The 20,027-nt window shown below is 41.5% G+C and overlaps 1 protein-coding gene across 2 annotated transcripts in view; it reads right to left on the reverse strand.

The window, feature by feature from the left end:
- The window catches only part of PTCHD4 (patched domain containing 4), an 81,411-nt gene that overhangs the window by 57,084 nt on the left and 4,300 nt on the right, over positions 1-20,027 (reverse strand). The window lies entirely within an intron of this gene.

The raw sequence follows: 20,027 nt of genomic DNA on the forward strand, positions 1-20,027 counted from the left end.
ATTTATATCCATGTAGTAATATATAATGTATATCCATGTATATATCCATGTAATATATAGTATTACAGAGAAAAGAATCTACTTTACACCTAAATTTAACCAGGACCTGTTTTTTCATACATTTCAAGAGTATAAATCTTACTCTGGTTTCACTTATTTCAGTAAATGCTAAGATGTATAAAACTCCATGACAAACAGTAAAGGACACAGCAAGTCCACTCAGCCTCTGTCTGTTAACAAGACCAGGCCTTTTTTTTCCTGTAACATTATCTGGCCCCATTTAAGTGTGGTTTTTTGTTTGGTTTTTTGGGGTTTTTGTTTTGTTTTTGTTTTTGTTTTTGTTATTAGAAGGGTTTGATAAGAAAGGTTCTTTAAGAAGGATCCTTGATCTTTACCCACTGGTGGTAGGATAATTGTATGTGCCCCTTCCAAGACAAGAGAAGCCTGTGTGGGTTTAGAAGATCAAATCCAGTTGCAAACTGAAGAATAAGACTCAGTGATAAAATTGTCGCAGCCCAAGTAATCTCTTTGATCAAAAAAGTCTAAATCCATGGATTGTCTTCTGCACACCAAATAATACTTTGCTTTCTCCCCAACATAAATTGGATTATAGATTTCCAGATTTTTTCCTCTTGTATTTAAAAACCCCATAAAATTATCAAAGCAGTCTAAACTACTTTGCAGCAGTGAGTTCATATGAGATAACACTCTTTGCCTAACCACACTACTGGAATGAGCTTACAACTCAGATTTGGGAGAGGCTCTGCGCTCCACACACACACATATGGAAACAGTCATCTGCAAAAAGCCAGAACCATTTGGGGAGACACTTTAACCTGTATTACATCCAGCATTACCCATTTCTAGAAGCACTTGTGCTGCATGCAGGTCATTATCTGAAACTGCCAGACCTGCTCATAGCAATGATTCCCATCCTAAGGAAAAATCGGTGAAATGAGGCTTTATAAAACATAAATGTCTTCCAGCATGTTGACTCATAGAGCAAATAAATATCAGAAATGGGGAGACAGTGTTGAAAATGTTTTATGTACTCACCTTGCCTTCAATCAGGTATGTAAAGGAGGTAATCCTCCCACAGAGAAATTTCTTCCTATGCCTACTTTTATGGCAGGAGCTCACACTGTTCCCAGCATTTCCCTGCCACAGCCCAGGGAATGTGACAAAGTGCTTTTCAGAAGTTCATTTTTTTCCCTATTCCCAGTTGTTATTTCCCACCAAAATAGCGGCTTCTGGCAAGGGTATCCTGGCACGAGCTGACACAAAAGGTGAACTGCAGTCTAGTGCCAGATTCTCAAATCACCTGGAGCCTCATTGCAAATGTCACATAAGCAGAGACAGCTATCACAGAGGGGCAGCTGCTGCAGTTCAGACTCCAAAAATCCACGTCCCCAGCATTTTATGCTTGAATCCTGTTTGGATTTTTTATTTCTACTCTTTCTAAAGAGAGGTCACACCTAACACTCAAACGCTCACAAAAAATGCATTTCCAAGCTGGTAATTAAGGCTTGAGCAATGCAGTCCTGGCTCACACTGGCTGCAACTTTGCAGCTAAAAATCCCCACCTGGCTCTGCTTTGGAATTTTGGAGAGAAATTCCACAGTGTTTCCTCAGTGTCTGGGCAGTGCTGACATTCAGAGGCTTGCAGCGCTGCAGGATTCTGTAGCAGCACAGCTCCCAGCCCAGGCAGAGCACTGCAATTCAGGTTTCATTGATTCACTGTGCAGCAGGCACGGCAAGGTTATGGGAAACTTTGTGATGACCATCTGCCTTCCCCTGCAAAGGGTGCAGCCAGCTACAGCAACATTTCAAAGGAGGCAGCAGAGCAGGCAGGAATAAATCATGTTCTGCCGTATCTCCCATGAAACAGCAGATAACAGCTATTCTTTTACACTGATGTACAATAGGGCACCCAGCTCATATGTCAGCAAAATAGAGAGTAAGCTTTCAGATGGGATCGAGGAAACCACAGGCGCCAGATTGCTGTGAGGGTATTTTGTCTGCTCCCCTCTTTCTGGGGGCAAACTGTTTCCTGTCTAAACAAGAGTTTTGCCTTTGCTGCAGTTATAGTGTGCAAACATGAATGTGGCACCATAGCACTTGGAAAAATTGGGCTTTTCTCTGATACAGCTCCTGGAGAATAACTGAATCATAGAACAGCTTGGATTGGAAGGAACCTTAAAGATCATCTCATTCCAAGCCCCCTGCCATGGGCAGGGACACCTTCCACTAGTTCAGATTGGTATAGACCCTGTCCAACCTGGTCTTTAACACATCCAGGGTTGGGGCAGCCACAGCTTCTCTGCAGTGGCTACAATCTTAGCGAGGAAAACAGAAGAAATACAGGGGAAACCAGACTTTTGTTCACCCCATTTTATGGATGACAATGGATGTGTAGCAAAAGGAGACTCACTGCTGCCGACATGACTTTCAGCACCTCCCAGAGTCCAAGACAGGGACCTACCTATTCTTGGAGTCTCATAGGACTTCGGGGGAGTTACTGCCCCAAGTTCTCTGTTGTCCTCCAGGACCAACTTAGTGAAAGAACAAGGCATGAAAGGCTAAATTCCTGAACTAAGCCTAAGGTCTGGGAAACAAATTGTGACTACAATGACTTGTATAAGTGATGCCTGAAGACCCAGGCAGGTTTTGAATAAGATTCCACATAGCTCTTCATGAAAAAAGGTGCTTTCTCCTGATCATTAATGTGCCCTTCCTGGTATATGCCTACACACTGTTATTTTTAATTTTATAACGTAGTTTGAGGTTTCAGACTACAGACCCCTTACATTTTTTACCTACATCTGCTGTTACTCTCTGATACTCTATGAGAATAGTATATATTAGTAATATATACTATTAAAAATAAGAAACAATAGTAGTTATTGGTTGTACATGATTTTTATACCCATATATCTCCAGAAGATCTATAACAGAAGATGCTAATTGACTTTAGCAAGGTCACTTGCATGGTTGGAATCTTGTTTCAGATTCCCAGACTGTATCTATGTGTCTTTCTCTTTTCTAATTTTTTTAAATGTCTGATGAAATCTTAACAGTGTCTGTTCTTCCAGATCCTGATGGCAGGTAATTCTCTCCAGATCTCAGCATCTTTAAAGATGCAATGAAATATAGATCATCTGCTGAGGCATGTGATATTTCATCTAAAACAGGGGGCAAGCAAAATTCTTTGCTTCAATGGACATTATTAAATCGTTTTTTTGTGTTCTCCCTTTTCTTTTTCTAGTTGCCCCAAAGCCATTTGATATATTTAGACTCTGAAAGGGAGGAGAAAAAGAACTAAGATGACAGGCATGAACAGCTTCACTACCTTTTCCCCTAGCCTGATGGAATTTGTCACCTGTGTCTATGGAGACCTGTCCTTGCTTGTGGTTGAAAATCCAAACTCCATGTTTGGCAGTAAGATTCACTAATTGTGAATTGATGGGTACAGAATAAACCCCTACCACGTTTCAGGCTGGAAACTTAACTCTAAAGAATGCTTGGACCCTTAGTTTCCTAAGAAGATATGTAAGTGGCATGGGAAGTTTGACTTGCTCCAGAGCTGAGGGCCTCTCAGGTTAAAGGAAACCAGCTGCTCCTACTGAGCTAAATATCTTTTGCTAGTGATAATAGTAGTAGGCACAGATCCTCTCAGCATGCAGCCCAGAGGGACACTAGAAATACTCCCTCACTACTAAAATTACCTGTGGCCTTTTTTTGTTTGTTTCCTTAATATTTTCAGTGCAGCTGCTGCAGGCCCAGCTCCCACATGGGGAGTTCTGTGTGGTCACTGCAGCACCAGCCCTCGGCAGGGCCTCACCGTCTGCTGGGGTATTTTTTTATCCCAGACCTTTAAATTAGAAAGAAAGTAGGGCTGTAGTAAGTGCAGCAAATGGTGGGGAGGGCCACAGTGGGGATTGGCACTGAGGGGCGAGGTTTAGTGGTCGGCCTGGCAGTGATAAGTCAATGGTTCGACTCTGTGATCTCAGACGCCTTTCCAACATAAATTAAACATAAATTATTCCATTATTTATCTCTGCTCTGAATGGCATCAGGCTCCACTGGCTTTCCTGTCACAGGAAAAGGGAGGGTTTGAGGTGTTTTTGAGAGGGCACAGCTCCTGCCTTCTTGGCACCCAGCTCAGCAGAGCTGGGGCTGGTGAGGGTTTGAAAATTCTTTTCAGATCCTGGGCAATGAGGAAAGGAGCTTTTGTTCCCTACTGCTTGATCAGTCTCATTCAAGTACACCTACAGGACCTTACCCAGCAAATTTATTTCTATTTTTATTTTTCTTTAACTGCTACCTCTCATCAGCTGGAGCTATAGATCATTATCAAGCTACATTATAGAAATGTTAGGATAAAGCATGCCACCCTGCTTGCATGTTATTTTATCTTAAAAGCTCAAACTGTTCAACAGAGGGCAACCAGGAATGTCTGCTGAAATACATTGTGTGATAAACATCCTAATGAAATCAATGCAGTTGTTTCTCCCTCTGATAAGGACATTCCTGCTCTGCTGTAGGTCACAGAGAGTATTATGCTAAAAAAACACAGAAGTTAGGATGAAGCAAGCTGCTTTTCAGCCAGCTGTCAGTTTTCAAGCTAAAAAAAAAAAAATTAAAAATTTAAATCCCCTTTCGTTTAAGGTTTAACATATTGGGCTGCTCAGGTTCCCTTCAGCCTCACTGTAAAACTTTGGAGGAAGGTTTTTTCTCCTCAATCAAACTGATTTTCTGTCCCTGTCCCCATTACAGTTACACATGGAGACCTTGTAGCAGTCAATCCCTGTTACACAGCCATCCCATTACCAAAAATTCTTGCAGCATTCCTTTCCAGAGCAAAGCACATAATGCTGATTCATGTCAACATTTTCCCCAACATTTTTATGTAGCAGTTTTCCTGCCCTTGCAGCTGTGTTGGTGCTCCTGCACTGTTTGCTGTGCAGCTGCTCTGTATGGATGAAGGCTGGAGGGAGCATCCAGAGCAGGTGAACACTGAGGGCAGCACATTTGAGGTAGAGCTGCACCTTGGCTGGCTGGGAACAGGGACAGAGCGGTGGCCAAGGGGTCTGTTCACACAGCAAAAATTAATTGTATGAAAGTGGCCATGAGAAGTTATCCAGGAAAAAATTGCCTCTCTGCTGCAATAAAGGAGAATTTACTTATTTCCAGCTACCCAGCAATGATGAGGCTCAGCTCACCAACTGGCCGAGCAAATTTGGTTTATAGTCACTGTGAAGAGTCAGACACATCCAAAGGACAATCTGCTCCATACTGAGGTACAGGTCAAAAGCAGATTTGTTCTCTGCAGTTGCCTGTCTCTCTCCACTTAAAGCAGAGGCAGAAGATTACTTAAGACTTGACCCCAAATTTTATCATGCTAAAAGCTGCCTGACCTACCTTGTCATTCCTGGGTCATGATGGCCCCTTCACAGACACATCCTGCTGGTTGACAAACCCACAGCCCTTCAGACTCTTCCCACAGAAGTCAAGGACTTCTAGGGTGATTTTTAAGTGAAAGAGAGACGTACACAGAGCACCCCAAAGGGAATCAGAACCATCTGGCACCCCTTTCTGATGGCTCTGGGCCTGTGCCCCTACCCTTAACAGGTTTGGATATCTAATTTTTGATAAAAGAAACAAGAACAGATGAAAAGTGTTTCAAGAGACTTATATATTGTAGTATTAATAGCAGAGAATAAGACAAATGTCCCTAGAAGTAAATCAAATTATGGAAGAATTCATAAGGGTGCAATAGCAAAGTGTGACTGCTGTTACAGAGCTCTTCTCTTTGGAGGAGCTTCTGGCAGTGCACAGGCTGTTTCTGAGTGGTGCTCCTCACTTTGTTCCTTCAGTGCCACCCCGTCAGGTTCTCCAAGAATCAGTGTGTGGTCAGGGTTGGAAGGGACCTTTCAAGGTCACCTAGTCCAACCCCCTGAAATGAGCAGGAACATCTTCAGTGAGCTACATCTTCAGCTAGATCGGGCTGCTCAGCCATATCCAACCTGGACATGAATGTTTCCAGTGATGAGGCATTCACCATTTCTTGAGACAAGCTGTCCTTGTGTCCAACACCCTCAATGGAAATCTCTGTCAAGGCAAGGGAAGGACAGAAGAAAAGGAAAAAAGGCTCTAACTTCATCTTCTGCTTCACTTGCATGTCCCTCTGGGAAGCAAATACAAGATAAGTCCTCTCCCTCTTCTACCAGCTTCACTCCACTTCTCTCCTAGACTATATTTCACTTTTACATCCTTTACAACCCTCCTTCATTCTTTGTCCTATCTTCCAGCTCTTTGTTGCTCAACTGCTCCCTTCACTCGCAAGGTCAGATATCCATTCAGTCCATACCAGATGCCATCCCAGTTTCTTTTGGAAAAGAGGAATAGATTAACTGCCCAGCAGAGCTTTGTCCTGAACAGCACCCGTGCACCCAAGGACTCAGTGGTGTCCTTGAAGCTGATGAGCAATACCCACGTGGGCTGTGATCACTCCTCTCCCTAGGTGGGAAGGGTGCTGGAAGATGGGGGGGTCACAGACGGCACAAAGAGAACTGCAAGCACTGAGGGATAATTTTGGGGTACAGCTGCCTTTTTCTCTCTGCCTTTTTCTTCTCTGCCCTCCATCAGGAGCAGGACACAGGCACAGCAGAGAAACAGCTTTGGCACAGACTGTTCAGGCAGGTGAGCTGGTGTCTGCATCCCAGCCCCGCAAGATGGGTGCAGGGGTGAAGGGCACAGCTTTTTTTGGATGCCCAGCAGCCTGGGGGTGCTGGAATGGCTCACTCAGGAGTAAGGTGAGTGGCTGAGCACAGCTTGTTGTAGGTGACACAAGTTCACCTTCCAGAGGAGATCCATGTCAGCAGGACCTCTGAAATTGTAGGTTACCCTGGGTGTGTAAATCTACCAGGACAAATATTAAAACATGATTGTCCCCTTGTTTTCAGCAGGCACAGAACCCCTGCTCCCTCCTCACCATTCACTGTTCTTAGTTTGTGCCCTGCCCTGCCCAGGATCACAAGCCCTCGAGGCAGAACCTTGGGACCAGCCTGTGCTTTTCACAGCCTGTCCCTGCCAGTGGAGGAATCATAGAGAAAGAGGTATGGCTGCAGCTGGCCCCTAAATACTCCAGGATGAAGGATGATGGTGAACGTAGCCAGTGCAGATCAGAACTTTTGCAAGAATTTGCAAAAGAAGGTGGAGGGAAATCCAAGCATGGTAGAACTGTAACTCTCCCCATATGCAAACTGAGAAAACATTTAAGCCACTGCCAGTTGCTAAGCCATGAAAACTGCTCAGGTTTTTTTTTTTTTTTTTTTAAAAAGGTGTTGGTCTCTGTGGTCTTGCCCACAACTACTCTTCATCCAAAAGGATTTTGTTTGTGCCAAGGAGAAACACAGGGATGAATCACTGACAGCAATGCCTAGAGGGAATTGCATTAAACACCAATATTTAGATAGATACAGTTAAATACTCTCACTGACATATGCAGGAATATGTTTGAAGAATGCAATTACCATCTCTCATGTTTGGCAGTCTCTATGAATCTATATCATGAGTAGTTTTAATCAATGAATACTCTGCATTAATTCTGATTCCCTCCACAGCTTAAGTACAATATTAAAAATGTTCAAAGAAAAGGAAGAAAAACGCAATGAGTGTTAAAAAAATAAGTGTTTTTTCAATGCAGAGCAGTGGTCCATCCAGCCCAATTTTCAGTCTCTGTCCATTTCTAAACTATGATGCACCAAGACAATGTCTTCTACAACACAGATGGAAGATGTCTTTGAGAGTCTCAGAGTATTGTTGATTTTCTAGCTCTTCAACAACAAAAAAAGAGATTAAATCAGCTGCTTGGAAGGAGAAGGAAGAATGGAACTGTTTAATTTTCTAATAAATAAATACTTCTCCTTTTGAACTATATTAGCAACAAAAAGTAAGTGAATTAATGAATTAAAGCTATCTTTGTACCCCAATGAAACTCAACAATTTTGTTATCTCAAGAGGGTCATGGGTTCCTCCAAATGGAGCAAACAGGACAACATTCAACCAAAATTCCTTCTATCTTTTGAGAATATTTAATCTTAAGAGTTCTTGAGGTCTGTGGAGATATAGGTTAAACAAGATCATAATTACTAAATTAAAAAAAAAAAAAACCAAAAAAAAAGTAAGCCTTCTTTCTTGTCTTTTTTGTTTCCATATCAGCAGAAGCAAAAGACATAAAACTGCTTAAAAAATTTCATCCCCATACTCCATAAACCCAAGCTAAATAGATTAGTGTGGATGAGAATGGGATCCAGTAATTGTCTCCAACTGGAGATTCTAAAGAAAACACACAGGTTTTCACTGGCATATTTGTGGGCCCTCTTGCTTTATGAGCATCCCACTGTGTGCCTCTTCTAATTTTTTTCCCTACGCCACTTAAGTCCAATACACAGAAGAAATAGGAAGGAAAACTGCCAGAAAGTGAAAGGGATTGGATTTGCCTGGTTTTATTACTTCATTTAAAGGAAATGTTAAAAAACAAACAGCAGAGAATAAAAAGTGAACACTAAAGCCGATCCACAGGAATCGTTTAAGCTCTTACAATCTGAAGTTTCAATAATGACATAGAAAAGGGTGCTTTTTTCTTTTTAAATTATGTTTTATGTTGGCAAACATCTCTTTAATTTTATCAGTCTCTCTACTCATCCTGTTTTCTCCAGGGACCAGCAGGCAAAGTACTGAAACACTGCAAAAATGTTCTATCAAAGGCAGAAAGAAAAGAAGTAACTGAGAATCAGACAGAGTGAAGTGTGATGTGGCAAGATTTTGAGGCTAGAATGGTTTTGAGGTTAATTTACAGGTAACTGGATTAGCTAAGCCCAGCCTTTGAATACAAGATGCTGCTGTGCTCTTATCCAATCCCCCTAGCAGGGACTTCTACTCTCACAATGCTCAGTAAGATATAAAAAACACTGCACAAAGCAGATACAGTTGAGGACACTTAGCACTTGCAGTTGAAAATTCCTCTTTTCTAAGAGATAATTAATCAGTTTTCCCTCTTTTTTATTATTCTCAAATTTGGCATTGTGAAGCAATTTCTCTACCGTGAAGCATCCCTCCCTTCTCTCCAGCACACACTGGTTTTTAATGAGTTTGGCCATTTGTTAGCTGGAGAGAGCCAAAAAAATGTCTAGTTTCAGATGTTTTCCTTTTTTATAACTTTTTTTTTTTTCATGGTGCTGGACAAGAATCTGGGAAGGGGAAGTGGGAATGAGACATTTAAGTAGGCCTGCGTTTATGCATTAAAATCTAACTAAAGCTGGGGTTCTGCTGGCTCCTACCCAGGATACTTTTGAATTCATTACATTCATAGAGATTTTTGACTCCCACATTTGAACATCAGCAGGTAGCTTTTATATTTGTAAATTCTGTCTCAAGATCACCTTGTAACGTGTTACCTTCATGGTAAAATCCTGTGTTCTTAGTAGCCTACAGAGATGAATGCAATGTCATGTGCCATCCTCTAACAGGTGTTCTTTAATTCTTATCCCAGTTAAAAAAGTAAAGCACATGGCATCATAAGGAATTGTTCAAAAACATGTAGCTGTGGTGTCTGGGGATGTGGTTTAGTGGTGGACTTGGCAGTGTTGGGTTAATTGTTGGACTTGACGTTCTTTCCAACCTAAATGATTCCATGATTCCCCACTTTGGGCTTCCCGTTGCCTCTCATCACAGCAGAGCTCTGACACTGGAAGTTCACTGACACTGCGAGGGTTGGATTTCTGTATTTTCTCACTCATAATCTGTGGGAGAGGGTGTCTTGCACTGTCTCAGCACAGGGAACATTGTAATGATATACAAGTGTTTCACAACAGCGTGAGACAACCAGGAAATTTTACATCATCCCAAACCCTTCACCTGGAGATTGCAGTGGGTGCTACTGAACAATGTCTGCATGCCTGGAAAATTATCTCAGTGCAGCCTCTGTGCTGTGGAGGACTGGGAGGACACCAACAAAGTCCAGCAGATGCTGAGGTCTCGGTTCAGACCGTAATCACTGCTCACCAGTGAGATTCTGGCAGGGCCCAGGACCCTGCTGTGCAAGGTGCTGTGCAAACACATAGCTGAAGAAGCTGCCCATGCTCCAAAAACTTCCCATTCTGGTGCTGGACTTTCTTTAGCTGCTGTATTTCTCAGTGTGAACTGGTGGTGCTGCCAAAGGAGAGGTCCCTTTCCTCTCTGTCCTGAGCTCGCATCTCCTCCCTGCCAAGCTGGGCAGCAGCTGCTCATGTGGTGCATGGTGAAATGGATTGGAGAAATAATCCAGGTTTATGCAAACTGAACAGGAGGGGAAAAAGTAAAAAAAAAGGAAAAGGAAAAACAAAGATTTAATCCCCTCATCCCCTTCTTGCTGATATCTGGAAGAAGCTTTCTTTAATTTTCTCTGCTCAGACCCCCAGTCTGGTGGGGATGTCAGCTGTGCCACACCTGAATGGCTCCATCCTAAAGGTGGCTGTTTTTCACAGCTAAGTATTTGTCCTTGCTCTGGGTACACAATCCCGGTTATCTTCAAGGAGAGTTTCTGGTTTGGATGTGCCTCTTCAGCCAGAACGAAACACAAAACATGAGAAGCCACAATTGAGGCTGAGAGGTCCTGAGTCAGGCTGCCCAACCGAGGCATCAGATGGGAAATGTCAGGACTACTGTGAAAATGTCAGGACTACTTCACTGCCTGCTGCAGGAAAAGAGGAAAACAAGGCACCTCTGGAGGGCAATTTTTATCTTAAATGGACTGAATCTCATTCTTAGGGATTTTAGTCCTCCTAAAACCTGCAATGCCTCAAAACCTAGTTTATGTACCTTCATAAAATACTTAAACTTAGGTTGTATGTGTTCCTAGATGTATATATTAATGTAGTGCTGCTGTTAAGAATGAACTCAAGATACAAAGTAAGGTGAATATAATTACTGTGTTTGAGCACTTTTGGAGAAATGTAGAAATCCTCTGTAAATAATATTAGTAATAACAACCATATTTTCAACTTGTTTCAGATTTTTCCTTGCAGTATATCAAAGCTTTTCTCCTCAAATATATATTTTACATTTACTGTAATGCAATAGGTATTAAAAAACAAAAAAGGTTTTTCAAAATCACCTGCTGTGCAAAGTGATTTTTCAGTTTTATATTAGCATGGTCTATTTGGAAAGGTTTAGCTTCTGGCAGACTAGGAGGGATTCGACTTTTAATTCTAAAACAAAAATGTTGCAGATGGTGGGACCTTGTGGTATCTAGCCACCTTTGGATTTCAAGCAAATATTTAGGGAAAAATTCTGATAGAGTAAGCCAAAGAGTAATCAGATGGTAAAGCACTTCCAGATGATGGAATTTCAGCATTTGTCTTCTGAGCACTCTGCAAAATCTCTGTCTCCCTGCTGCAATAAACTGCCAATATCTGGCAATCTATTTTGGATGAGGATGGCATTTAATTCCAGTTCCTTCAGTGGGAGCTAATTCCTTATTCAGATTAATGTGTTTTAGTTCTTTTGCAACTGTCTAATAATAATTTCCAAAATAAGTTTTTCAAAGCCCTGTCAGAGATTTGAAGTGAGAAAAAGTTTCAATGGACTTCAGAAGGAGCCTAGATTTTCCCCATGAAACTATTCTGGAAGGTTTTATCTCATGTCAGTGCAAACACAGATTATTCCCTAAGATTTTTGGAAAATCTTCACCTGACATGAGCCTTTTCTGTAAAGATCTCTAGATTTAGCATATCTTCATGCTTGCAGAAATTCCATGGAACTTTTTTTGGGGCAGATTTAAAATAAAAGTATAGTGGCATTCATCTCACCTAATTTTAACCATCTGAAAGGTTAATGCATAATATGAATGTTATTTCTCTGGTCCATGATGTCTCTGAATGCCGAGTTTTTCCTGTCCTAATGTAGATGTTTAGAAAAACTGAAATTAATTACTCCTGGGCATTCATCCTTCTATCCTCTGGTTGCACATTGGGCCAACTTGAGATTAGATGTTGAATAGAAAAGGGCTCATAATTAGAGGAAACAGATGTGCTGCTATCATGACTCTCTGCATGAGCACCCACAAATTTCTCCACCACAGACCCTTATTGAAAGAATTACAGCCTGGCTCTGAAGACCAGACCAGGTCCCATCCACTCAAGCAAAGGCCCTGTTGTGGACAAAAAAGAGGAGAAGGAATGGCCTGACACCACAATTCTCCTCACAAACATCACCAGCCATTTCCTAGATAATCACTCTGCAATCATGCTTAAGTTGGACAAGAAATAGTAGGATATGATCCAGCTGAATATTTCATAAGTATCCTTTTCAACTAAGTTTTAGGACAGTCTGCTACCACAATTTTTCCCTGGCACAACCAGAATACAATTAAGAAATTACAAAATTCAACAGGGACAAAATGGAGCCAATTTGTGACATTAGAGGTATGAGGATTTTCAAATTTGAAATGATGGGGAAAAATCAAACATGGCAAAAGGACTTTTAAAAATCATCCAAATCCAAATCAAAAAAACCATCAAAAATCCACAGTCAGAACAAAAGTCCAGAAGAGGACTTGTTTCATTCTAGAAAGATAAAAAAAGGAGCAAAGAAAGGCAACATTCAATCAAGGCTTCCCTGACAATTTAACACATCCTCTGCAGCCTACAAAGTACTCCTGCTGAGCTTGATCTGCAAGAAGGTGAAGGAGGAAGGAGAACATCGAGTACTGAAATGTCCATACTCTCAAGCAGTGTCAGAATCAGAGGTAAAAGTAAGTGTCCTTTCTCTGGGGGCTGTAAAACTCCAACATCAACTTTTTCTTTGACCTTGGTCGCGTCCTTTAAGTGCTGCACCTTCACTTTGAGATTGGCAGAATTTAGCTAACAGGAATCAGTTCCAAGGGAGGACCCTACGTTGCCCTTTGGGCACCAGAATGCAAGCAAAGCTCTTCAGAAAATGATATTATTTTCTGCTCAGCTTTCTAACTGCTCTTGATCTGCCTGTGTAAATTCTGTGACTCAGCTGCTGCTGACATGTCCTCCTTGCTTAATATTATCTGTGAACTTCACTCCTGTGCAATTCAATTCTGTTTCCTGATAATTAATAGAGATGTTAGATGAGACCAGACCTAACACAAATTCTCCAGATACCCTGCAAGATACCTTCCATAAACTTGTTACATTATCATTTATCATGATTCCTTGTTTACAATCTTTCAGCCAGTTTCCAACCCACATGACTGATTTCCCATCCAAGCCAATCTGAATTAATTTCTCGATTAAGGTTTCCTCATAATCCTGGACAGGCCCGGAAATGGGTTAGAATGACCTTCTAAACCTTTTATGTGTTTGACCTCTTGATGTTACACGGAAAAGGCTCATAAAACTCCAACAGCTCTTTGAATTTCTCTAGCAGCACCACAGTTCTCCTTTATGATGGCAAAAATCAATGTAAAGAAGACACAGCAGAATATGAATTCTTAAATGCATAGCCCTGCACCAAAAGCACCATTCCACACCCCAAGCTGCTCCTTTTACCAAACAACATCTGGAATGTTGTCCTTTGTGTCCACTTTATCCTCAGTGAAGAGGTTATGGGAAAAGCTAATTCAAATGGTTTAGGCATGAACCTGAGTTTTTTGAGCTTCATCTTGAGCTATTCCCTATCCTGATTCTCTTTTTTTTTTAGCTGCTCTAAAAGAAATGAAAACGCATCCATTCTGCCTTATTTTTCTTTGTTATTTTTGTTACTTTAAAATGTAATTGGGTTTTCCACAATAAAAATATAAGGATAGTTCCTAAAGGAGCTTTGTTCAGATCTGTTAAGTAGTGGCAAATGATCTGATTTAACTTGCCTTTTGAGGTGAATGTTGCGATGAAAAGACCATGAATCTGATGCAATTACAGCATTTGGCATTCATATAAGACAAGTTTCCCTTCAAGGATCTCCTCTTCCCCCCAATTCCAAAATCTGATACTTGAGGCAAGAAGACGGTAAAAGTTGTAAGGATACAAGCTTTATTCTTTTAGGAGTTAAAAAAAACAAAACAAAACACCCTTTTCTTTAAAACTAAATTCCCAAAACCAAAAATGAAATGCTTTATGATAGTAGGGGACCTCTTAAGCTTGTCAAGCTTGTCAAATTTATTTTTTGTGTATACACCTAAAGCCTAATGCTTGTGCTAATCTTGAAGCCTGGGGAAAGAAAAGAGTGGAGAGACATTTGTAAATCTTCAGAAATGTTCACATTTCTCTGCTGGTGTCCCAAATTTCTGTGCCATTTACATTATAACGACAAAACTGTTGTGCACCAGCTGGGTGACCAGTGTTTTCTACATGCAGTTGGGAAATCAGTTATGGACAGGAAAATTAAGGTTAGTTAACAAAGAACCACCACTATTAGAATATTTATTACCACATATTCCAGCCACTCCTGAAGAAAAGTGGGTTTGTCATCTGGATGCAAAAGTCTACATGGTGAAATCTCTTTAGGGGGATATTTTGTGTTTAACTGTGAATAAAACCTCACTCAAAGAGTCAAGAACATGATCAAGATGAACTGTGAATTTTAGGGGAAAAAAGCACATGAGTATTTCTATGTTGCATTAACTTGGCACTGAATTTGTTAATGTATTTGTTTAACGTATTAAAATCTACACTAAGAAATCATTCTGGAAAATTATTAGGAAAAAGGTGATTTATATTTAAGTCACAGATTCTGTCAAAGAGATGGAGCTGCATAATGAAATACTGCTAACAACATCTTTCTTCTTAATGAACCGCACAATTTTTTACAAACTAAACTGTCTTGGAAAGTGGAAGCCAGGATCATTTGTCCCATGGATACAGTGCCTTGGTCTTCAGTGTAAAAGTGCATTAATGAGAGCCAGAGCACCCTCCTGGTGAGTAAATTCGTGTGCAGGGGCACTGGGCTGTGTCCTCAGTCAGCTGGGTGAGTTTATTTTGCTGAGATTTTCCTTCCCTAAAGTATGAACATGGGAAAAAATTTCCTCTTAAAGTGACCTTGGGTTTTTTCCCTCCTTTATTTTTTAGTCCAAAGTATAATGTGAGAGAAATATTTTTGGAATAATTTTGAAAGACTACCTAGAACGAACCATTTTAATGCAAAAAACCATAAACATTTTGTTAGGGGCATGTCAAACTTGACCTTATCCTTCCATCCTCCAAAATGAAATTAGAGGCAGGGTGGATGTTGTTACAAAAATTCTTTTGGTTTCAAGAGTACTGTAACTTCAGATAGAAAAAGACGCAGCTGGAGATTTTTGGGCCAGCCAGGTCATGCATGATTTAGTTCAGGTAATTCAGCATTTAGAACAGAAGCAGCAAAACCCTGCACGGCCACCGCTGAATCGTAGCACCCTTTAGGAAGCTGTTGACATTTGTGCAAAAATGCACCGTGCATGTGGTAAGGATAACACCTGCCCATCAGGCTGACAACACTCCTGTGACACTGGTGGGAACAATTGCACAAAGTGTAAGAGAAGCAAGACCCTGTCTTACACGAGGGCAGCTTTTCTGTCTTGTTTCAGTGCCAGACTTGGGCACGAGGGTTAGGTGTCCCAGAAATGACCCTGTAGGGAGTGTTTATCCTTACATATTGTGAGAAGACACGTGTTATGTGTTTGGGCTTCCCTGTGGAAGAATTTCATGGGGCCTCCCAGGTCTCCCACCTTTAGCACAAGGAAATAACTGTGGCAGAGTGCAGATGGATGTTTAATCCCCCCTGCATACCCTTGCTTACACTGCATTGCACCAGGAGCCTCAGTGGTGTGTGTTGCCTTCAAAGGTGTGGGGCAGGAAGGCAGGACTGCTCTTCACCTTCTCTCTGTGCTTCCTCAGCACAGATAAGTAGGCTTTAGGGCTTGTGTAATTTTTAAAGAATTGTTCTGTAAGACAGCAAAATACTTGCCTTCATATGTACTCAGGGAATATTACACACATGTAATGCCAACTAATTTTTTAGATATAGACCATTATCAGACCAAAACATTCTGCAAATTAGCCAGCTAGTGATATGCCAGTCTCACAATTCATGATCACTCTGCAATCCCCTGGCTGTGATGCCAGTTTGCCGGCAAGAGGGGCCTGGAGGAGAGTGTGTTTGGTGGCAAAACATAAAACTGGGAAGAAAAGCTGATCTGGCCAACTCACAGCTGTAGAAACTGTCTGGTGTCTTGCAGAGCTGCTGCTAGGCATGTAGGAATTGCCTAGCAATGTATGAGTGGTGCTAAGGAGAAAAAAAAAAAAACTTCGGCAAAATTTCATACCAGAGCTGCCACCAAAAAAATAATTGCCAGTTTGCCCTTGAGCTGATTCCACAGTAACTTTTTTTAGATAGAAATCTTCCTGCTGCCACCAGTTCACCCTTGCTAGTGTCATCAAAGATCCCCAGCACTTCACCTTAAGCTCCTGCTCTCAAGTGGCCTGACCAGTGAAAAAGTGAGGCCAATTCACACCCAGTGAGTCCAGGGCTAGGGCAATGACAGGTGCCACTGCATGTGATCATCTCTGCAATGCTCAGGAGCTCAGTCACTGCTCTCTCCCTTTGTAGGATGCTTCACAGCCTCACTTCCAAGAACTTCCTTTACTGCCTATTCCCCACATGAGCACCTTGCCCCTTGGTAGGTAGGAAAACAGAGACCAGGACAAATCTAGTTAGAAAAAGAGATATGAAAAAGACTTCATAGCTTGTTCCTTCGGCCTCTCGTTGTCTTGCCCTCTCCTTTCCAGCACACACAGTATCTGCTTTGCTACACTGTTGAAGGCATCCATTTGTACTTAAAGCTGTTTTACAGATCAAGTCCCAGCCACGTCTCATTGTTTGCAGTGTGAAGGGGCAGTGGATGTGGGGCCTGCATAAATTAAATCTTTCAATACAAATGCGAGATCACGGTTTCCCCAACTCAATTCACTTCTCTTGGAACACCAGTCAGTGGGGTTTTTGACTCTGACTTCTGTGATAACCACTGCATAGAAGTCTTTAATCTCAGTGTCTGAAGAGGTTTATTATGAGTTTTGCTCTTAGATTACTGTTTTCTAAACACTCCAGCATTTTCTACATCATTTGCCAAATAAGATATGCATGTAAATACATACCCACATATGCATAAAGGATGCTAAATAATTTTAAAACTTCTTTTTGGCTGTATTTATCAATCTAATTTTGTCCTTACAAGGTTCCTCTCACTTTTACTATAGAATAGATATAAAGATCTCCTCTCCGAACCTCTCCAAACCTCTCCTCTCCGAACCTCTCCTCTCCGAACCTCTCGCTTTCTCTGGGAATATGTCACGTCTTCTTTAGTAATGCTAATCAATTTTATTCTCCTGCCTTGTTAGGTGGTACCTGAATTTATTTTAATTCTTGTTATAGATACCAAGAATACCCCTCTGTTGTGAATCTGAAGACAGAAGTTCAGAGCTCTCCACGAGCTCACACAGCCAGGACAGTAAGGGGCTACAAAGACCTTCTGGGAAAACAGGGATGACTTATAAGGAGATACTATGTCAGTATAGAAACACTGGCAAGCATTAATCAAATATTTACTAAAGGAGCTAATTTTTTTTTTATGTCCACAGAGGAGTATTGTTTTTCAGAAAATGGCAAAGTTCTACTGGGCTTTCTCCCTTTGGCAAGCAGATGACATCCATCCCAGATCCACAGGGATGAGCCATTATTACTAGCAGAAGGCATTTGTAATTGCATCTTGCTCTTCTCTCCTCCTAAACAACCTTCCAATTGCTTCTTTATTATTATTCACATCAAGGCCTGGCACTGCATGAAAGGCCATGTCCCCCTGCAAGTGCTGACAAAACCAAAAAGTGGAATAGCTGGGAGGGAAAGGGATGAAGCAGACAACCAAGGTCATCCACAAGGTCAATGGAGAATATTTTCTTTGCAGTCTATATGGCCAGAGCTCTCAGCTGATGGAATGAGGAATGAGCCCCACACCCAAAACTTTCTCTCTACACCCCTGGTCAGCTGAAGGTGGAATGTCCCTCAGAAACTGACAAGGAGTGTTGTGTTCTGAACCAAAAAATGGCAATTCAAAAAGAACGCCCAAAGACTCGTTCTTGCTTTGCTAGGTCTCTGCTGCCTTTCTGCTCTTTGTTTACATTGAAATAGCTTATCCTGGTACATGTTAACCCAGTTTCATATTCCTGGTGCAGTCAGGGCTTATAGTATGGCCTTGCTTTTACAGAAGAGAGTTATCTTACTAGTCTATCAAAGCCAAGGAAGAGACCTTTCCTAATGAACTAAGCAAAGGAAGGAGTGGAGAATTCTCCTAAAATTGCAAGGAAACATTTAATTTCTTGCCCAAACTGAGCAGATAGGCTGCCTGGTCACATCCCCAAAAGCTGTTATCTGCAGAGACACCTCCCAGCAAAGGCACAGCTCCGCCAGCCCATCCAGACAAGGAAGGTCAGGAGCCCTCCCCAGTGCTGCCGGACAGTATGGAAACACAATATGGAAGAGCAAAAGTGTCTTTTTTTCCCAAATTTGTTTCCCAATCTGTGAGCCAGAAGATGCTCCTAGGCTTCAAACATTTTCCACTTGCTTTCATGCTTCTGAGCAGCTTTTCTGAGCTCAGCCTGCCCCATCATGTCTTCATCTGCGAGGCTGAGATGAAAACAACCTGCAGCCTCCAGCCTCCCTTTTCTGGTCTTCTCCCTGCGTATGTTTTATTGTTTTGCTTTGATTTGGTAGTTTTTCCAGCCACAGAGCACTTCACAAAATCCTGAGCCACATGCTTGGATTGGGACAGGTGGTATCACAAATGGGTGCAGAGCCACGCTGCCTCTAGGGAAGCATCTGCTCGTTGGAATTGGGGCAATCTTACACTCTAACTGATTTTACTGAAGGGATAAATCAGTGTGTAAATATTATTGGTGCATAGATGCCTATGATGTAGGTGGGCTCTGGTTTCATATCTTCTCTGTCCCATAAAGGGGTTCCCCTTGGGGACATCTGAGGAGGGATTAATCTTAGAGCAGTCAGAAAGACTTCACAAATGCAAATGGAGCAAAGCTCATTTAAAGTACAGCTGTTAATGTGAGGAAAATTGAGAATCTGGCCAGTAGCAAAACTGCAATCAGAAGTTTCAAGATGTTAAGTGAATGCAAGTAACGCTTCAGCTTAAGAAAGAGCAGATTCAATATCCAGCTGATGTGTTTATCACAAATGTGGTAATAGAGATTCCAGGTTTATTGGCTGCTATTTCGCCTAGTGTTCATAAAAGACAGATACTTAATTAATTGAAGGCAGTATTACAGGAACCAAGCTGCTGACAAAGGTTTCTTTAAACTAGCGGTTGTCATATTTATTTTGATCTCAGACAGGCAAGTTCTCAGTTATTACCTTTTCTCAGACAAACTAGCAAATAAACATGAGAAGAAACAAGGAAACAGTAAAGATGAAATATGTGAAAAAATGTGTTTATGTTTGTTTGTTTTCCCCTTCCATATAAAGACTGTGTTCAAAAATAACTTTCATTATTTTTTTTTGGAGGTTTTTTGTTTTTTTCCTGGACTAGGACACCAAATTTTCTGTGGTTATAGGCGAATCAGCATCAAAAAAGCAATCTCTTCCCTCATATTTCATGGTACACAAGAAGTAATCCTCATGGAATCAATAATTCTGTTTATACCAAATAAACTGTGCCTCAGACCACATTCTGGCCCTGGAGGCAGGGGCACAATGTGCTCACTTCTAAGAACACCACACACCATCATTTGCAGGATGGAGCGGATTTATCAACCCAGAGTGGACTCTGTCCCATGCTGTCTCCCAAGTCATGCCCAGTCACTGTTCTGGAAGTCTCGACTGACAAAAACAATGCTGATATTTGCCAAAACTTGATATTTAACAATTTGATGACTGAAAGTGAGTGCTCAGTGTAGATTTGCCGAGTCTGTGCAAGTTGGGGCACAGTACAGACCCCAAGCACAGGAACATCATTTTTATGTCCTGAACTGAGGAAA

The sequence above is a fragment of the Prinia subflava genome, chromosome 2 (genome assembly GCF_021018805.1).
Source record: "Prinia subflava isolate CZ2003 ecotype Zambia chromosome 2, Cam_Psub_1.2, whole genome shotgun sequence".
Classification (NCBI taxonomy): Eukaryota; Metazoa; Chordata; class Aves; order Passeriformes; family Cisticolidae; genus Prinia; species Prinia subflava.